The following is a 16,337-nucleotide window of genomic DNA, read 5'->3' as shown; positions in this document are numbered from 1 at the left end:
TAGTTTATTAAAATATTAGTTTTGGCGACTAAAGATAAGTTCATAGGTTTGGGTTTCTCTTGATGCTTTAAGAATTTGATTTATTAATGGTTTACAAGACTCATGTTTTAATTAAACTATAAAAACTTATGAAAATATTGTTTGTTTTGTTTTCTTGTTTCCTAGTTATTTTAGGAATAGCTTATTTTGTTATTGAGCGTAAGCATTTACTGATGGTTTTATTAAGACTTGAAGTTATTGTGTTGATAATGTTTTTATGGTTATCTTATTCTTTGGGTAGTTTATACGTTGAAAATTATTTTTGTTTGTTATTTTTAACTTTTAGAGTTTGTGAAGGTAGCTTGGGTCTATTGATTTTAGTATCTATTGTTCGAACTCATGGAGGGGATTATTTGAATTCTTTGGTTGTATTAAGATGTTAAAATATTTAATGTTTATGTTGTTTTTAATTCCTTTGGGCTTTAATTTTAAATTATGATGAGTTTTTCAGTTTTCTCTTATTAGAGTTTGTTTTTTATTTATAATAGAAAAAGTATAGGATTAATTCCTTGAGAGGTAGGCTATTATTTATGAAGAGATAATTTGAGATACTCATTAATTTTGTTGAGTATTTGAATTGTTATAATTATAATTATGGCTAAAGAAGGTGTGTTGAATAGTTTATTTTATAATACGACTTTTATTAGGCTAGTTTTAGTATTACTTGTATTACTTTATTTAGAATTTTCTTCTTCTAGATTATTTATGTTTTTTTGAAGGTTCATTAATTGTTACGTTATTTTTAATTTTAGCTTGAGGGTATCAACCTGAATGTGTACAGGCGGGCATATATTTATTATTTTACACTTTATTTGCTTCACTACCGCTTTTGATTGCCATTTTTTATTTAGAGTATGTTAAGGGTAGTTTGTTGATGGTTAATATAAGAAGTGTAATAGGTTTAGGAATTACATAGTACATGTTATATTCTGCTTTAGTTGTTGCTTTTTTGATTAAAATGCCTATGTTTTTAGTTCACCTTTGGTTACCGAGGGCGCACGTTGAGGCACCCGTAAGTGCTTCAATAATTTTGGCAGGAGTCTTATTGAAACTAGGGGGCTATGGATTATTGCGTATTATATATTTTATAGAAAATGTAGCTGTGAGTATAAATTTAATTTGATTTGGTATCAGTATTGTGGGTATTTGATTGATTATATTAGTATGTTTACGACAGATTGATGTGAAATCTTTGATTGCTTACTCTTCTGTTGCTCATATAGGCTTAGTGTTAATAGGCCTAATAACGATGGGCCTATGACGATTTAGTGGTGCTCTTACATTAATAATTGCACACGGTCTTTGTTCTTCAGGATTATTTTGCCTTGCAAATATTTCTTACGAGCGTTTAGGGTGTCGGAGATTATTAATTAATCGTGGGATATTATCTTTTATGCCAAGCATAGGGCTACGATGATTATTATTAAGAATTGCTAATATAGCTGCACCATATACGTTAAATTTATTGAGAGAAATTAGTTTGTTGAATAGAATTGGCTGATCGTGGTTGAGTATTTTAGGACTAGCCTTACTTCCTTTTTATAGAGCTGCCTATAGATTATATTTATATTCATATATTCAACATGGAATACCTTATTCTAATTTATATTCCTGTTGAGGGGGGAGTGTGCGGGAATATTTATTATTAATACTACATTCATTACCCTTAAATTTGTTAATCTTTTTTGCAGGACCGAGATTTTTATGATTGTAATTGCTTGAGTAGTGTAAGAGAAAATTTTAGCTTGTGGAACTAAGGAATGTTTGGTACCCTCAGTCCGTGGTTTGACCTTTTTCAATTTGTATGACTAGATTTGTTTTTTTGAATAGCATAAGTATTTTCTTATTCGTAATAGGCTTGAATTTTTTAATTAATAGATATAGCATATTTATTGAGTGAGAAGTTTTTCTTTTAATAGAAATAAAATTATTATAACTCTTTTATTTGATTGAATATCATTTTTATTTATAAGATTTGTACTTTATATTTCTAGAATAGTGATTTATTATAGTGAACAATATATAGGCTCTAAGCGGTATCTTAATCGGTTTATTATATTAGTGCTAATATTTGTCATTTCAATAGTGTTGTTAATTATTTTCCCCAATTTAATTAGAATCCTCCTTGGTTGGGATGGATTAGGATTAGTATCATATTGTTTATTTATTTATTATGAGAATGTTCGATCTTATAATGCTGGTATATTAACAGCCCTCTCTAACCGCATTGGAGATGTAGCAATTTTACTAGCCATTGCTTAAATATTGAATTATGGTAACTGAAGTTATGCTTTTTACTTGCATAGAGTTTTGAATAATAACGAAATAGTAATTATTTATAGTTTAGTCATTTTAGCAGCAATAACAAAAAGTGCACAAATTCCTTTTTTCCGCATGATTGCCAGCGGCAATAGCTGCACCAACACCAGTATCTGCATTGGTTCATTCTTCTACACTTGTAACCGCCGGGGTTTATTTATTAATTCGTTCTAGAGACGTTTTATTAAATGTGTATGCCGGTGATGTATTCAGGTTTAACAATATTTATAGCTGGTATTGGTGCTAATTATGAATATGATTTAAAGAAGATTATCGCATTGTCTACTTTAAGTCAGCTCGATCTTATAATAATGATTTTATCTATAGGATTTCGTGTGTTGGCTTTTTTCCACCTACTGACACATGCTTTATTCAAGGCACTACTTTTTATGTTCAGGAGCGATCATCCACGGTGTAGGGGACACGCAAGATATTCGTAGAATAGGAGCACTTGTAGGTCAAATGCCTCTTACTTTATCTTGTTTGAATGTAGTTAATTTAGCACTATGTGGAATACCATTCTTAGCGGGATTTCATTCTAAGGTTTTAATTTTGGAAGTTTCTTCCCTGTCCTTAATTAATGTACTTAGTTTTTTTCTTATTATTTTTTTCTACAGGTTTAACTGTATGTTATTCTGTACGTTTAAGATTTTATTTGACGGGCAGGGGTTTTGAAGGAGTCATTATTCATTCTATTAGAGATAATGAAGGTTTAATTATATGTAAGGGAATATTAGGGTTGGTAGTGATAACAATTTTAGGAGGTGCAAGATTAAGTTGATAAATTTTTCCTTGTGTTAATCGTGTTGTGCTACCTTTATATTTAAAAATAGGTGCTTTACTTGTTAGTGTAGTGGGACTGTGAGTTTGTATCTTATTAGCTAGTTATTCTATTGGCCAATCTTTAATTTGTGTAAAGTTTTATTTAAGTACTAAAATAATAGGAAGTGTATGATTTTTACTATATCTTTCAACAAATTATATTATTAAATTACCTTTACATGTAAGAGAAGTATATTATAATAATATTGATCAAGGTTGAAGTAAATATCTTGGCGTCCAAGGTATATGTAACAGTTTTAAGAGCAGTTCAATGTTAATTCAACAATCACAAGACAATTTATTTAAAATGTATTTATTATTTTTTCAGTCTTTACTATCTTTCTTTGTTTCTTTATGTTTGTATATTCAGGTAGCTTATATTGAAAGCATAGTATTGAAGATACTAAGAAGAGACTCCCTGAATATCACTCCCTGAGAAGAGTACTCTTTTTTTTACCCCGAAAAGATAATGTAATGTTGTTATACTAAGGGGGTTACAGTCATAGTTGGGGAGAATAAAGTCCCAGTGCTATCATTAACAGTGAAATGCCTCTTTTGGCTTCAACTAAGCAAATAGGGGTCAAGTGACCACAGGGTGAGTACAATTTTTGCTTCCTATTTGAGGTAAGTTGATAACAACATCTTTTGGATTAAACCCAAATACTATATTTAACTATTTTCCCTATTATTTAATCAGCTAATATTAAAGATCCTTGGTTTCATTCGTGGTAAAGTCCTATGAGGAGAATTAGTAAGAATGTTAATCTAACGAGGGATCATGATAATGTATTAGTGTTGTTGATGGTAATTGTTATTGGTAAAAGAAGGACAATTTCTACATCAAAATTGAAGAAGATTACTGCAATAAGGAAGAACCGTAGGGAGAAGGGGATTCGGGTAGATGATTTAGGATCAAATCCACACTCAAAGGGGGGACTTTTTTCTCGGTCATTAATGACTTTCTTAAAGAGAAGAGCTGAAATGACTATAACAATTAAACAAATGGTTAGTAGGGCGGTTGCTAGAATTGTGTTAATTGCCTATTTCATTTAAATGATCATTTTGATTGTAAGTCAGATATTCTTTATATATTAAAGAGGCTAACCTCCTCATCAATAAATAGAAATATAATGGAATAATCATACTACATCTACAAAGTGTCAATACCAGGCGGCGGCCTCAAATCCAAAGTGGTGTGTGGGAGAAAAGTGTGATAGGAGATGGCGTAATAGACAGGTGGCTAGAAATGTAGAGCTAATAATAACATGAAGGCCATGAAAGCCTGTTGCTATGAAGAATGTCGAGCCATATACAGCATCTGTAATGGTGAAAGGAGTTTCATAATATTCGTATGCTTGTAGTGCTGTGAAGTATAAACCTAAAAGGATTGTGAGAAGTAGACCTTGTGTTGCTTGAGTGTGGTTAGCTTCTATTAATCTGTGATGGGCTCATGTTACAGTAACTCCTGAGGCTAGTAGGATTGCAGTATTGAGGAGAGGGATGTGTATGGGATTGAATGGGATAATTCCTATCGGAGGCCAGAATGATCCAATTTCTACTGTTGGTGCTAGCATGGGCGGAGATTAGGGGGGCAAAAGGGGGCAGTTGCCCCCGCACTTTTTTAAGTAACCCATTAATATATATATATATTTTAATTTAGAAATGTAAAGTTTTTGTATGTATTATTGGTTCATAGATAAAATGGTGCCATATATTTGCCGTTCCGTAAGTACGTATTGGTTGTCTTCCCGTGGAGTAAAGAAAACAACAGGATTGCGTTTTAATTGCCACAGAAAGTAACCCCAAAATTAACCTATTGGAGCACAACAATTTCAGCATTCTTTCACTTTTTACAAGGGCTCGATATGTTAGTCAGCCGCTTTGAAACTAATTCAGAGAGCATTTCGCAAAAGAAGAAAAAAGTATTTCACAAGTTATTTTTAATTTGCTTCCTTGTAGAAATCGTAATGATGATTCTCGGGATTCGGTGTAGGTATTATTTATCTTTATATATATCTTTCGATTTATGAGGGCGTTACCTCGGTATGTACTATTTGTATTATCTTTCCAGGAATATTTAGGTTTGCCATTTTTCTAATTAATATGTCCAAAATTACATTGTCATATGCTCCTTTTATGTCAAAAGAAGTTACTAACATTACACTCCTTGTTCTAAAAGTTTTATATGTCTAAACTTGTTAGTGCCAAATCATCGTATGTTGTTTTTTCTGAATCCTGTAATGTTGTATGGGAAAATTTGATATTCTAAAAACCAATTTAATCGATTTAATATTAAGTTTTCAAATATTTTGTATGCACATGGTAGTAATGGTATTGGTCTGTAATTGTCTGCTGGTTTTAAAGAATTTTTTGACTTCGGTATTGGGATAATGAGTACTTTTTTTCCATTACTTTGGTATATTTCCTGTGTTCCATATTTGATTATAATAATTTAGTAATAACTGAAGTACCTTAAAGGGTAAATTTTAGTAATGTTCATATCCGATTCCATCAATTCCAGGAGTCGTATTTCAGTGTATATTATTTGTAACTAATTGTAATTCTTTCATATTAAATTCTAAATCTAATTCTGTGCAAGTATTACTGAATAAATAGTCTTTCACTAAGAGAAGATTATTATTTACTGAACAGGGAGAAAATTTTTGATGGAATTGCTCTATCCAGGATAAATTTTGTAAATGCAGTTGTGTTTCTTGATTGAAAGAATAATTTTGAAATTTCTTCCAGAATGACCAAATCTTATATGAAGATGTGCGATTAGATACAGAATCACAAAATGTTTGGCAACTTAGTCGTTTTGTTTGATTGATTATTTTTTTAAATGAGCTTTTTTCTTTTGATATTCAAAAATAAATTTGCTTTTCGACAATTACTAAAGTCCTTGAATGCTGCTTGACAAGCATTAGCACTTTGTTGACATGTTTCGTTCCACCATATGGGTTTTCTAGTGGTTTGTGATTTTTGCTTGAATATTTTCTTGGTATCTTTTTTCCTCTGATTATTTATTATGATTGATGTGGATTTTATTATTTTAAATAAATTTGACGCTGATGTTGAGGATGTGATTTTATCGTCAATTATTTTCTGATATTCCTTCTCATTGAAGTTAGTGTGAACATACTGCAGTTTAGATCCTGAATTTTTAGTTTGTTGTTGTGAAGGATTATCCATATTTTTAATATAGTGAATTTTAAATATTATAGGAAAATGATTGCTAGTCCAAGGATGATAATAAGGTGACCACTCCGTTTCTATATAGTGAACATATTTAGTCAATGTTAAGTCAGATGCACTATATGAGTTTATGCATATACGGGAAGGAGAACCATTATTCAGATATATATATATATATATATATATATATATATATATATATATATATATATATATAATTTGAATATATGAGTAAGGTCCGGATTTGTATATAATTACACATTCTCTCCTTCATACGTAGGTTCGTCAAATCCTTAAATGTTTGTGATTCACACATGTAGAGTGCCCCAACTCAAGTTTCATATTACATATTTTTACATATTTTGACCAATATTACATATTTCTATGGTTTCTACATATTTTACATAAAACTGTCTTAAAATTTTGCGTTTACTGAAATGTTAATTTAAAATAAAAATAAAACTTTCCACTGTGCAAGGCTTGATCTAGATTAAATTTTGTCATATCTATCTTTTCGCTTCTTTACCGAAATAGAAATATCTCTCTTTTTTGTCAAACCATGTTTCGCAGAATTATATAACAAAAGAAATATAAGAAGAAACAAGTAAAAATCCTCCCTTCGGGATACATTAGCAGCGCCCTTTATTCTCAACTCTAAAGGAAGACAGATCACGTCTCTGACAAGCAACTGGCCAGCAAATTTCTAAAATGAAGTATATTTGATTGTTATCGGAGGTCGGACGGGAAAAAAGATGAAAGCAAATTCTGCAATTCAAGTTACAACTTCTGCTACTGTGCTTCCAGGAATTTACTGCAAGAGTTCGTTCCAAGAAGCTGGCGATAATGGCAATATCATAGCAGGTAACCTAAGCTTTCAAAGAACTTCGCTTGTTCAACTGAATGACAGGAGGACAGTACTCTAGTATTGCAGTTGCAAAACGCACGTGCTCTGTATTGACTGTCGAAGTGAGAAATGGCTCCGGTTGCCTCAACTTTATCCGGTCGTGGGTAACTATCGATGATGCGTTTACTATGGATGGTAAAGTGGTGTTGTGCCAAGTGTGTCATAAAAAATGAATGTTCAATGAAATCTCTGTTAGAACAACATGTACGAAGTGCACTCCATGCAAGAAATAAAAATTTGCGAACTGCAAAAAAAAACAAGTACTCTTGACACAAATGCGTCAAGGTACTTCAGTGAGTGAGTTTTTCAAAGACATATACCAAACAATGATAGCAGCAAACATTCCTTGGAACAAAGTTCAGGTGCCAAAATACCGTGCTTTTCTGAAGAACTACTGCGGCCGTCGAATTCCTGACGAATCCACTCTTCGAAAGTGTTATCTCGAAGTTTGTTATAGGGAATCTATAGATACCATTAGGGCAGAAATAGGTAGTTCATATATTTGGATTTCTGTGGACAAAACAACAGACGTATTGGGACGTTATGTAGCAAATTTAGTGATTGGAGTAGGAAGAATTTACTTGGGTCTGGCGTGGGAAAATTTTCCCTGGATGCTGTTGCTATGCTAGTATAAGAAAGTATACTCTTGGACGTCTACCAGATGTAGAAAGAAGATAAAACATGCCTTTTTCGGGTTCTTGTCGTGTATTGGTTAGTGATTTAAACCCCCAAACCCCTCCACTCCCTCCTGCGAAGAACGTAAGCGGACGTTTTTGCTATGCTCATACTCTTGGACGGCTATCGGATCTTCATCAGAGTCCTTTCAGTTATCACGATCGAAGCTTCCCAATTGATTGATTGATTTTCGTCTTTTCGTTATGTATTGAATAGCTATTTTGCATAGCATAGGGTAGCTATTTTAGACCTTTACCCCCAATCCTTTGATATTCAGTGATCGAAGCACTCCAATTTGATTGGTCTTCGTCTTTCCCCGACCCGTTCCTCCTGGGAAACCGAAGAGCATACTTAATGTCTTAAAATAGTCAATGCTTTCTAATCGAGAATCAAACCTGAACCCTAAATATGCTTTCATTTTGAAAGCTCTCTCATTGGAATCGAACGCAAGACCAGTACTTCACGATTTAGAGTTGAATTAATCCTTGCATGAAAAAAAAAGAATTTCACGTATATAGCACTTCGTATTGATTTTAGCGCAGCATATGATATACATTGTTCGAACCCCTTCATTTTGAAGCACCAAAATGTTTTCAAGTGTTCAATGCTCCCTTTCTCTCTCTCTCTCTCATCGAGAATCGAATCCGGACCAAAGTGGTATTAAAACGTAAATAACAAACATAAAAATAAATTTAAAAAATACAGCATCACATTATTATTATTATTATTATTATTATTATTATTATTATTATTATCATTATATTGGAGAAGTGAAAGTGAAGCAGAGAACTAACCTTGATTATAGCTTCGAAAATTTTCGATATAAAGACTCTGTACACAAAAATCCACTTTGGTAGGGAGCTAGGATCGAATTTGGTACTTCATGATTTTAGAGTTGAACTAGTCCTTGTATGAAAAAAAAATAATTTCACGTATATAGCACTTCGTTTCACGACAGAAAGGAACGAATTAATGTCTTAAAATATTAAATGCTTTCTCACCGAGAATCGAACCTGAACCCTATTATTATTATTATTATTATTATTATTATTATTATTATTATTATTATTATTATTATTATTATTATTATTATTATTATTTTGTGAGTGAAAAGTGAAACAGACAACTAATCTTGATTATAGCATCGCTAACTTACGATATAAAGGTTTTGTACACAAAAATCTACTTTGGTAGGGAGCTGGGATCGAATTTGGTACTTCATGATTTTAAAGTTGAGCTAGTCCTTGCATGAAAAAAATTCACGTATATAGCACTTCGTTTTCACGACAGAAAGGATCGAATTAACTTAATGCCTTAAAATATCTAATGCTTTCTCACCAAGAATCGAACCCGGACCCCAAGGGTCGCGGTTCTTCGTAAGTATATGGGACATGTATAAACATTTTCGACTGACTTGCACATCATCGGAACCGATTTCCCCAGAGGAACGAATTAACTTAATGTCTTAAAGTATTGAATGCTTGCTCATCGAGTAATCCAACTTGAGGTGAGCACTCTATCACTGAGCCTCAGTGCCCCGCATATAGATTAGATTTTATTTTTAAAAAACCTTTTCGTCTTCTTTTTTTTTCTAGTCGTCTTGTATTGGATAGCTAGATTCCCCCCTCAGCCCCCAGACCCATCTTGTAATGCTAAAAATAGAAGTTCCCAGATTTCCTGGGAAGAGCTTGAGGATTTAGACCTGGTCATATTCTCACGAAACGCCTGGAAAATTTTCGTCTGGAACCTTCTCAGGAAATTGAGTTGATAAGACGATTATTGCAGTTCATGGTTGTTTTAAAACGTGTTGGATTCCATTGATTGAACATGTTCTAATAGTGGAACATAGCATATCATAAGGTTTTAAAAACGTAGGATGAAAAAATTTGTATACTCAAATCAGCAGGGTCGGTTGTATTGCATGTGAAAAGTGTTATATGGATATTCACATGATGATGTCTGTTATGACAAGTAATTAAAATCACTTATGTAGAGAAATGAAAGGTCAAATTATACCAAATGAATTTGCTTCTTATGTTGAAGCCGTGATGAGATATTGCGTTATAACATATTCCCATAGCACAAAAAACTACGCCCACGAAATGCCTGTAGGTTATGAACTGAAGGCGTGAACTATTTGCTTTATCTAATTTGGTCTTGGGATTCCCACGAATTCACTTGTAAGTGTTCATGGGAATAGGATTTGTCTGCAGACTGTTCTTTGATCGAATAGACCTTAGTTGCTAAGGTGAATATCGCATTGCATGATTCGTGAATATCGCATTTTCAAACGTATACAGCATTTGAGATTATATGTATGTTTGTTGTCGTCTTCACATACGAACATACTCACGTGCGACTGAAGATAGTGTAATCTGAATGCGAAAATGCTGAGTTATGTGTAATGTAAAATAAGTTTGTTAATAGATAAGATTTACTAAAGATGCTATTTTGACACACCTATCAAATAATGTGTGTGAATAAGGAAATGAAACTTTGTTTCAGATGTGGAACTGAATAAGGATATTAAATGTAGCAGGGGAGAGGTGGGGAGATTTTATTCACTTGGAAAAGCTCTTATGTTTCTTGAAAACAGTTATCATAATAAGCTTGCTTTATTTTTGACTTCCAATGCTCTCCCATCCGTAAATCAAACTCAGGACCACGTTCACCACATGTCTGTGCTAGCTATTAGATCAGCTGGGGTATATGGGGGTCATTAGTTCGACTACCGAATATATTAGCTCATGGTGCCTTAGTATAATGGGCATAATCGTAGGACATTAAATAAATTTATGATGGACAACATCGTGTTCGTTGATTCTCATGTGGTATTTCCGCTTCATCTCATAATATCATTTCATTTACCTTAATCATCCTTTCATCTTAGCCTAAAAGAGATATTCGTCTGGCGTTAAACTGAAAGATTTCATCTTTATTGTTGCACTCAATTGTTTTCCCGATCAACATTTGTAACATTCTACATTTAGTCGTGTTGCTGTTCTTATGGCTAGCTTTGGAAATTTACATTTTAATAAAAAATAAAAGAAACGAAAAATCGTCTTACACGTTCCTTAAGTAGAATTACTTTGAACAAGAAATCTTAATTCTGTGGCGAGGGTACGTCCCTCATGATATAGTTCATTCTCGAGTCGAGATAGAATACATCGAGAAGCAAGATCAACGATACTTTAACAAAAATTTATAAGGAGATCCAATGTCGGACAGAACTCCGTATAAATGTCATAGAAAAAGGATTCATTCTGTTTTCACTGTTGTAAATTAAGGCTTTAATCGGAAGATATCCATTAAATCATGTAATATGGCAACTCGACAACACATCACATACAAATTTTGCCTTCATGTATTACTAGTCTAGATGCTCAGTATAACAATAAGGGCGTCAACGCATCTCTCTTTGTTTCAGACCAATCTCATAGTTCGTGAAGAAAAAATTATTACTTTTAGATTCATTTAAATATATGTTAATTAGTTTAAATAACTTTTCTCGGTATTTCAAATTTTGTTTCTCACATAATCGAGTCGTAGGCCTTTCTCAAGTTAATAAATAATTGATATGCATGGATATAGCATTAGCACTTTTTTAGCTGTAAAATTAGTGTAATAAATCTTTGTACCCATGATAAGCAAATTCTCTCATTACACTAATCGTTAACTTACTTAGTTGCAAATTTCATTATTTATGCATTTCAGCTTATTTCGTTTACCATTTACTCCCTATGTGATCAAAGAAATGATCTTTGTTCGTGGGATTTCTTAAGACATCATGTTCTCACACAATGTTAAGGAAAATCGATGAGCTTGAAAATTTTCAATCCTGTGTGAATGTATTAAGTTTTGTGTCTCACGCAGGAGAGTCCTTTATTATTATTTCATCCGAGAGATAAGAAAGGTATCCTGCGAAATCTTAAGGCAATGAGGACAAGGTGATTTAATGGTCATACATATAGAATACGTCTTCGAGAGTGAACATATTATCCATTAGTTAAAGATGGCATCGTCAATGAATTTATTAACCAAACTTAATGCAGCGTCGTTAGTATCTTTTACAAAATTACAAAACTTAGAAATTAATAAAACCTATCGTATTGTAGATTGCAAATTAATTACAACCGTATGTGGAAAGAAGGTTTGTGTGACTTTTGAAGCTGGACAAAAAGTGATTCTACCAGGACGATTTACTGAAAAAGTAGAAGCAGATAATGGTGCATTATTAATATATTTGCAAAGTGGAAACGTATGTTTAATATACAAAGGGAAAAAAATATTAATTTAACGGGACATAGCATGCACGATATTGAATTCACAGAGTTGAGCGCATCGTAAGTGTATGGACGTGTACATGATTATCGACTTCTTCTTCATTCTCTTCCTTTTTCCCTTTCACGTGTGCTCAGACAAACATGTGTGTGTATGTGTGTATATAGTGACATTATTCTGTACTGTTCAGCTATTGGAGTAACATGTCCATGAGTATTTGTTCAACGACTATGGTGAGTAAGAAAGAGTGTTTGCTGTTAAGTGTCCAATATGGACTTAGTTCAATGAAAACAAAATTAATTTGTATTGGTTTGGATAGTGATACATTTGAGCCAGTGATCCGTATTGGTAAAGGAAATATTTTTGGAATGGAGTTAAATTTGTCGGAGTGGGAAAAACTTGTACATTTGATCCCATTTGTTTCGGATTATTTAAATTCGCTAGTTGAAATTACATCTGTATATTCTCTTGGACGAAATAATGAACTGCTTATGCGAAACTTGATGGGTGAGAAAATAGTTATAATAGAGAAAAAGGTACACTTCATGCTCCTCGAAACAGTGTGTACTTAAATTCAAGCGAATGGTTTCATTTCTTGGAAATATTACGGTGTATTGAGCATGCTGTAAATAAAGTAAACTTTGCATTGAGGCGGTACGTGAATATTTTCAATTGTGTACAGTGACTATTCGCAATCATGTAGAATCGCAATGTCTTGCATGTACTGGACTTGAGGCAATTCATACATGTGTGGGTGAACAAAATATTATTAGTGAAATGAACAATAGTTTTCCGAATGTATCTTTTGCTTTGAAGAAGGACGGCGATATAAACATTGATGTTGAAAGATTAAAATTGGAAATGAAAGTATTATGTAAACAAAAAATTATAGAAGCAATCAGGGATGAATTATTTGACAGAATTCAAACACAGTCATGGTGGGGGGAAACTGATACTCAACCTTTGGATGATATCGATGAGATGGATATGTATTGATAAAAAAAGAAGAAGAAAAATATTTTTCAGTGTTGTGATTTTAGTGAAAGTGATATATTTTATGACGTAAATTGAGTGACAAGAGGATATCTAACTGTCTGAAAATAATATGCATTATCAAGTTTACTATACCAATAGTGAAATGAAACACGCAAAGAAAGAAAACATGTTTCAGTCTAGTGGTTTTATTAAAGTGATATATTTTATACATTTCTGAAAAATGTATCATTCATTAGTCAGTAATATTTTACGTTGTATGAAAAAAATCGTATTTGAATTCATTACTATGAAAAGAAAAAATATTTTTTCAGTGTAGTGATTTTAGTGAAAGTGGTATATTTTATACATTTCTGATTATGTATCATTCATTAGTTCACTAATATTTTACGTTGTATGAAAAATCGTATTTGAATTCATTCACCAATAAAAAAAACTAATTGAAAAGAGAAAGAGAGAGAGAGAGCTATTAGGTTTAGATTTAATCTTGTACATTTGTTTGGAAGTTTTACATTTTAATAAAAGTAAAAGAAACGAAAAATCATCTCAGACGTTCCTTAGGTAGAATCACTTCGAGCAGGAAATCTTAATTTTGTGAAAAGTTATGTACCAAATTCATCGTTTGAATATTATTATTACTATTATTATTATTGTTATTATTATTATTATTATTATTAATTTGGGGGAGTAGATTCGTTAACTTATGATATAAAGATTCTATACACAAAAATCTACTTTGGTTAGGGAGCTGAGACCGAATTTGGTACTTCACGATTTAGGGTTGAACTAATCCTTGCATGAAAAAAAGAATTTTACGTATATAGTATTAGGATGGCAACTAAGTCCCTGCCGTTTTGATAATAACATGTCTACATGTCTAAAGCGCAACTATTTTTAAACTATCACTTACATAAGCGACATGCTTCATAATTGATAAAAATAATTGTACGAACGCGATGAATAACATTTATCAAGGTGCTGAAACCTCAAAATACTATTACTTGGGTAAACTAGTATTGCCAACGAATCGATAAACTTTTCGGTACGAAAAGAGATAAGTCGCAAATCGACAAGTACATTTTTCAAATTCGAAATGAAACATAAACATACGAGATTACTAGGCAATACTAGTTCACTCAAGTTTTAGTCCTCATACACTCTTTTAATGTTACATGTGGCATATATAAAAACTTTAAATTAATATAGTAATTGCACGAACACGATGTATTTTCAAATTCAAGACAATACAGAAACATCCGAGATTTATGAGCAATACTAATTCACACACATCCGAGACTTATGAGCAATAGTAGTTCGCCCAAGTTTTCGATGAGGAAGATGTCCACATTAGACAAAATTTAGAGAAAAGTCGGAATATTAAGGAATGGTGGTGATCTGACCTAGAACACACCTTTTCATTACAGTAAACAAAGAACAGGAATGAACATGAATTGTACCTCAAATGTTGTGTACGGGTTCGGGTTCAATCACAGTTCCCATGAAGTGAACTTTGTGGTGTACAAACATCGTGTGTGCGTGGGTAGCGTTTATGTTTCTATTCCATAGAATTTTTTTCTTAACTTCTTATTCAAAGATCCACAAGATAGGTTATTTCTTATTTAAATGCTTCTTTCAACATTCCTACTCTATCTTTGTTTTTAAATCACGTTCACATTTTATGTTTTATCTAATAACTACAGAGATATAAAAATAAAACAAAATGTACAAATGAAGGGGGATTGAGAGATTTATTGTGAAGATCTAAAGCTGAAACCTCAAAATACTATTACTAGGGTAACTAGTATTGCCTACGAAACGAGAGAAACTTCTGGATACAAAAAGAGGCAAGTCTCAAATCGATAAGTACATTTTCAAATTCGAGATGATACAAAAACATCCGAGAATCGTAAGTAACACTGGTTCGCTCAAGTTTAGATCCCAAACACTGTTTTAATGTTACATGAGGTATATATATAAACTTTAAATTGATAAAGTAGTTATACGAACACGATGCATTTTCAAATTCAAGACGATATAGAAACATCCAAGACTTATGAGCAATACTAGTTCATCCAAGTTTTAGATCTCAATCACTGTTTAATGTTACATGAGTCATGTATAAATTGATAAAAGTAATTGTATGAACACGACGAATAACATTTATTAAGATTCTTTGAATTCTTTGAATTTTACGTCCCACAGCTATGCCTGCTTCAGAAACCAGAGGAAATCCACGTACGCGATGTTTGTGCATCACAAAGTTCAATTGGCGTGAACAGGATTTTGAACCTGGGACCTTCCACGTACACGGTGTTTGTCCACCACAAAGGTTCTATCCATGGAGCATCGTTATCAGTCCAATCTTTTAATCCACCAGCACAATAGAAGCATATAGTTTGGTCTCTTTTGTTCGTGTAAAAATTCCAACATCACTTAATTGATCAAGACATTAGTTTTCCGAATGTATCTCTTGCTACTTGCTGAAAGCAATACTTATTCGCGTCCAATCACTTAGTACACGTACTTTCTGTGTAGGAAACTTGAGTTCGACTCTTGACGGATTCCAAGTTAATCTGTAGATTCATGTTTCGTATAGCCTCGAGATATTCTGATTCTTATAGAATAGAATGAAGTTTAATTGTAATATTTACCTGAATATAGTGATTAGCATTGTATTATATATTCCGTAGCTAGTTATTTAGTTACTATTACTGCTAGTATATGTAGGGCTTTATTTCTTGCTCTTTAACATTACGGAAAGAAATCATTTTTAATGGTTTTGATTATTATTTCAGTGCTTATTTAATTGATATTTTCGTAACGTAGATAGTATTAGTATTGGAATTAATTATTTCATTGTTTTTCGTGGATGTACGTACCTATATTATAGGAAACCTGAGTTCGACTCTCGATGATAGATAATGTAGTTCGAATTCCACGTTAGGCTGTAGATTTACGTCTTATATAATCAAACCTAATCCTTCTAGACTAAGTTTTTCAAAGAATTGATAATGAATGGGGAATTTAATCACCTCTAATGTGGTACCTAATTGCTATAGATAGTGATTATTTAAATTCTTATACGTATTATCATTTGAATTACGTTTTT

Source organism: Thermobia domestica, chromosome 8 (genome assembly GCF_964235325.1).
Source record: "Thermobia domestica chromosome 8, izTheDome1.hap1.1, whole genome shotgun sequence".
NCBI classification, from domain to species: domain Eukaryota; kingdom Metazoa; phylum Arthropoda; class Insecta; order Zygentoma; family Lepismatidae; genus Thermobia; species Thermobia domestica.
The sequence above is the reverse complement of the archived record's forward strand: the minus strand, read 5'-3'. Positions refer to the sequence as shown.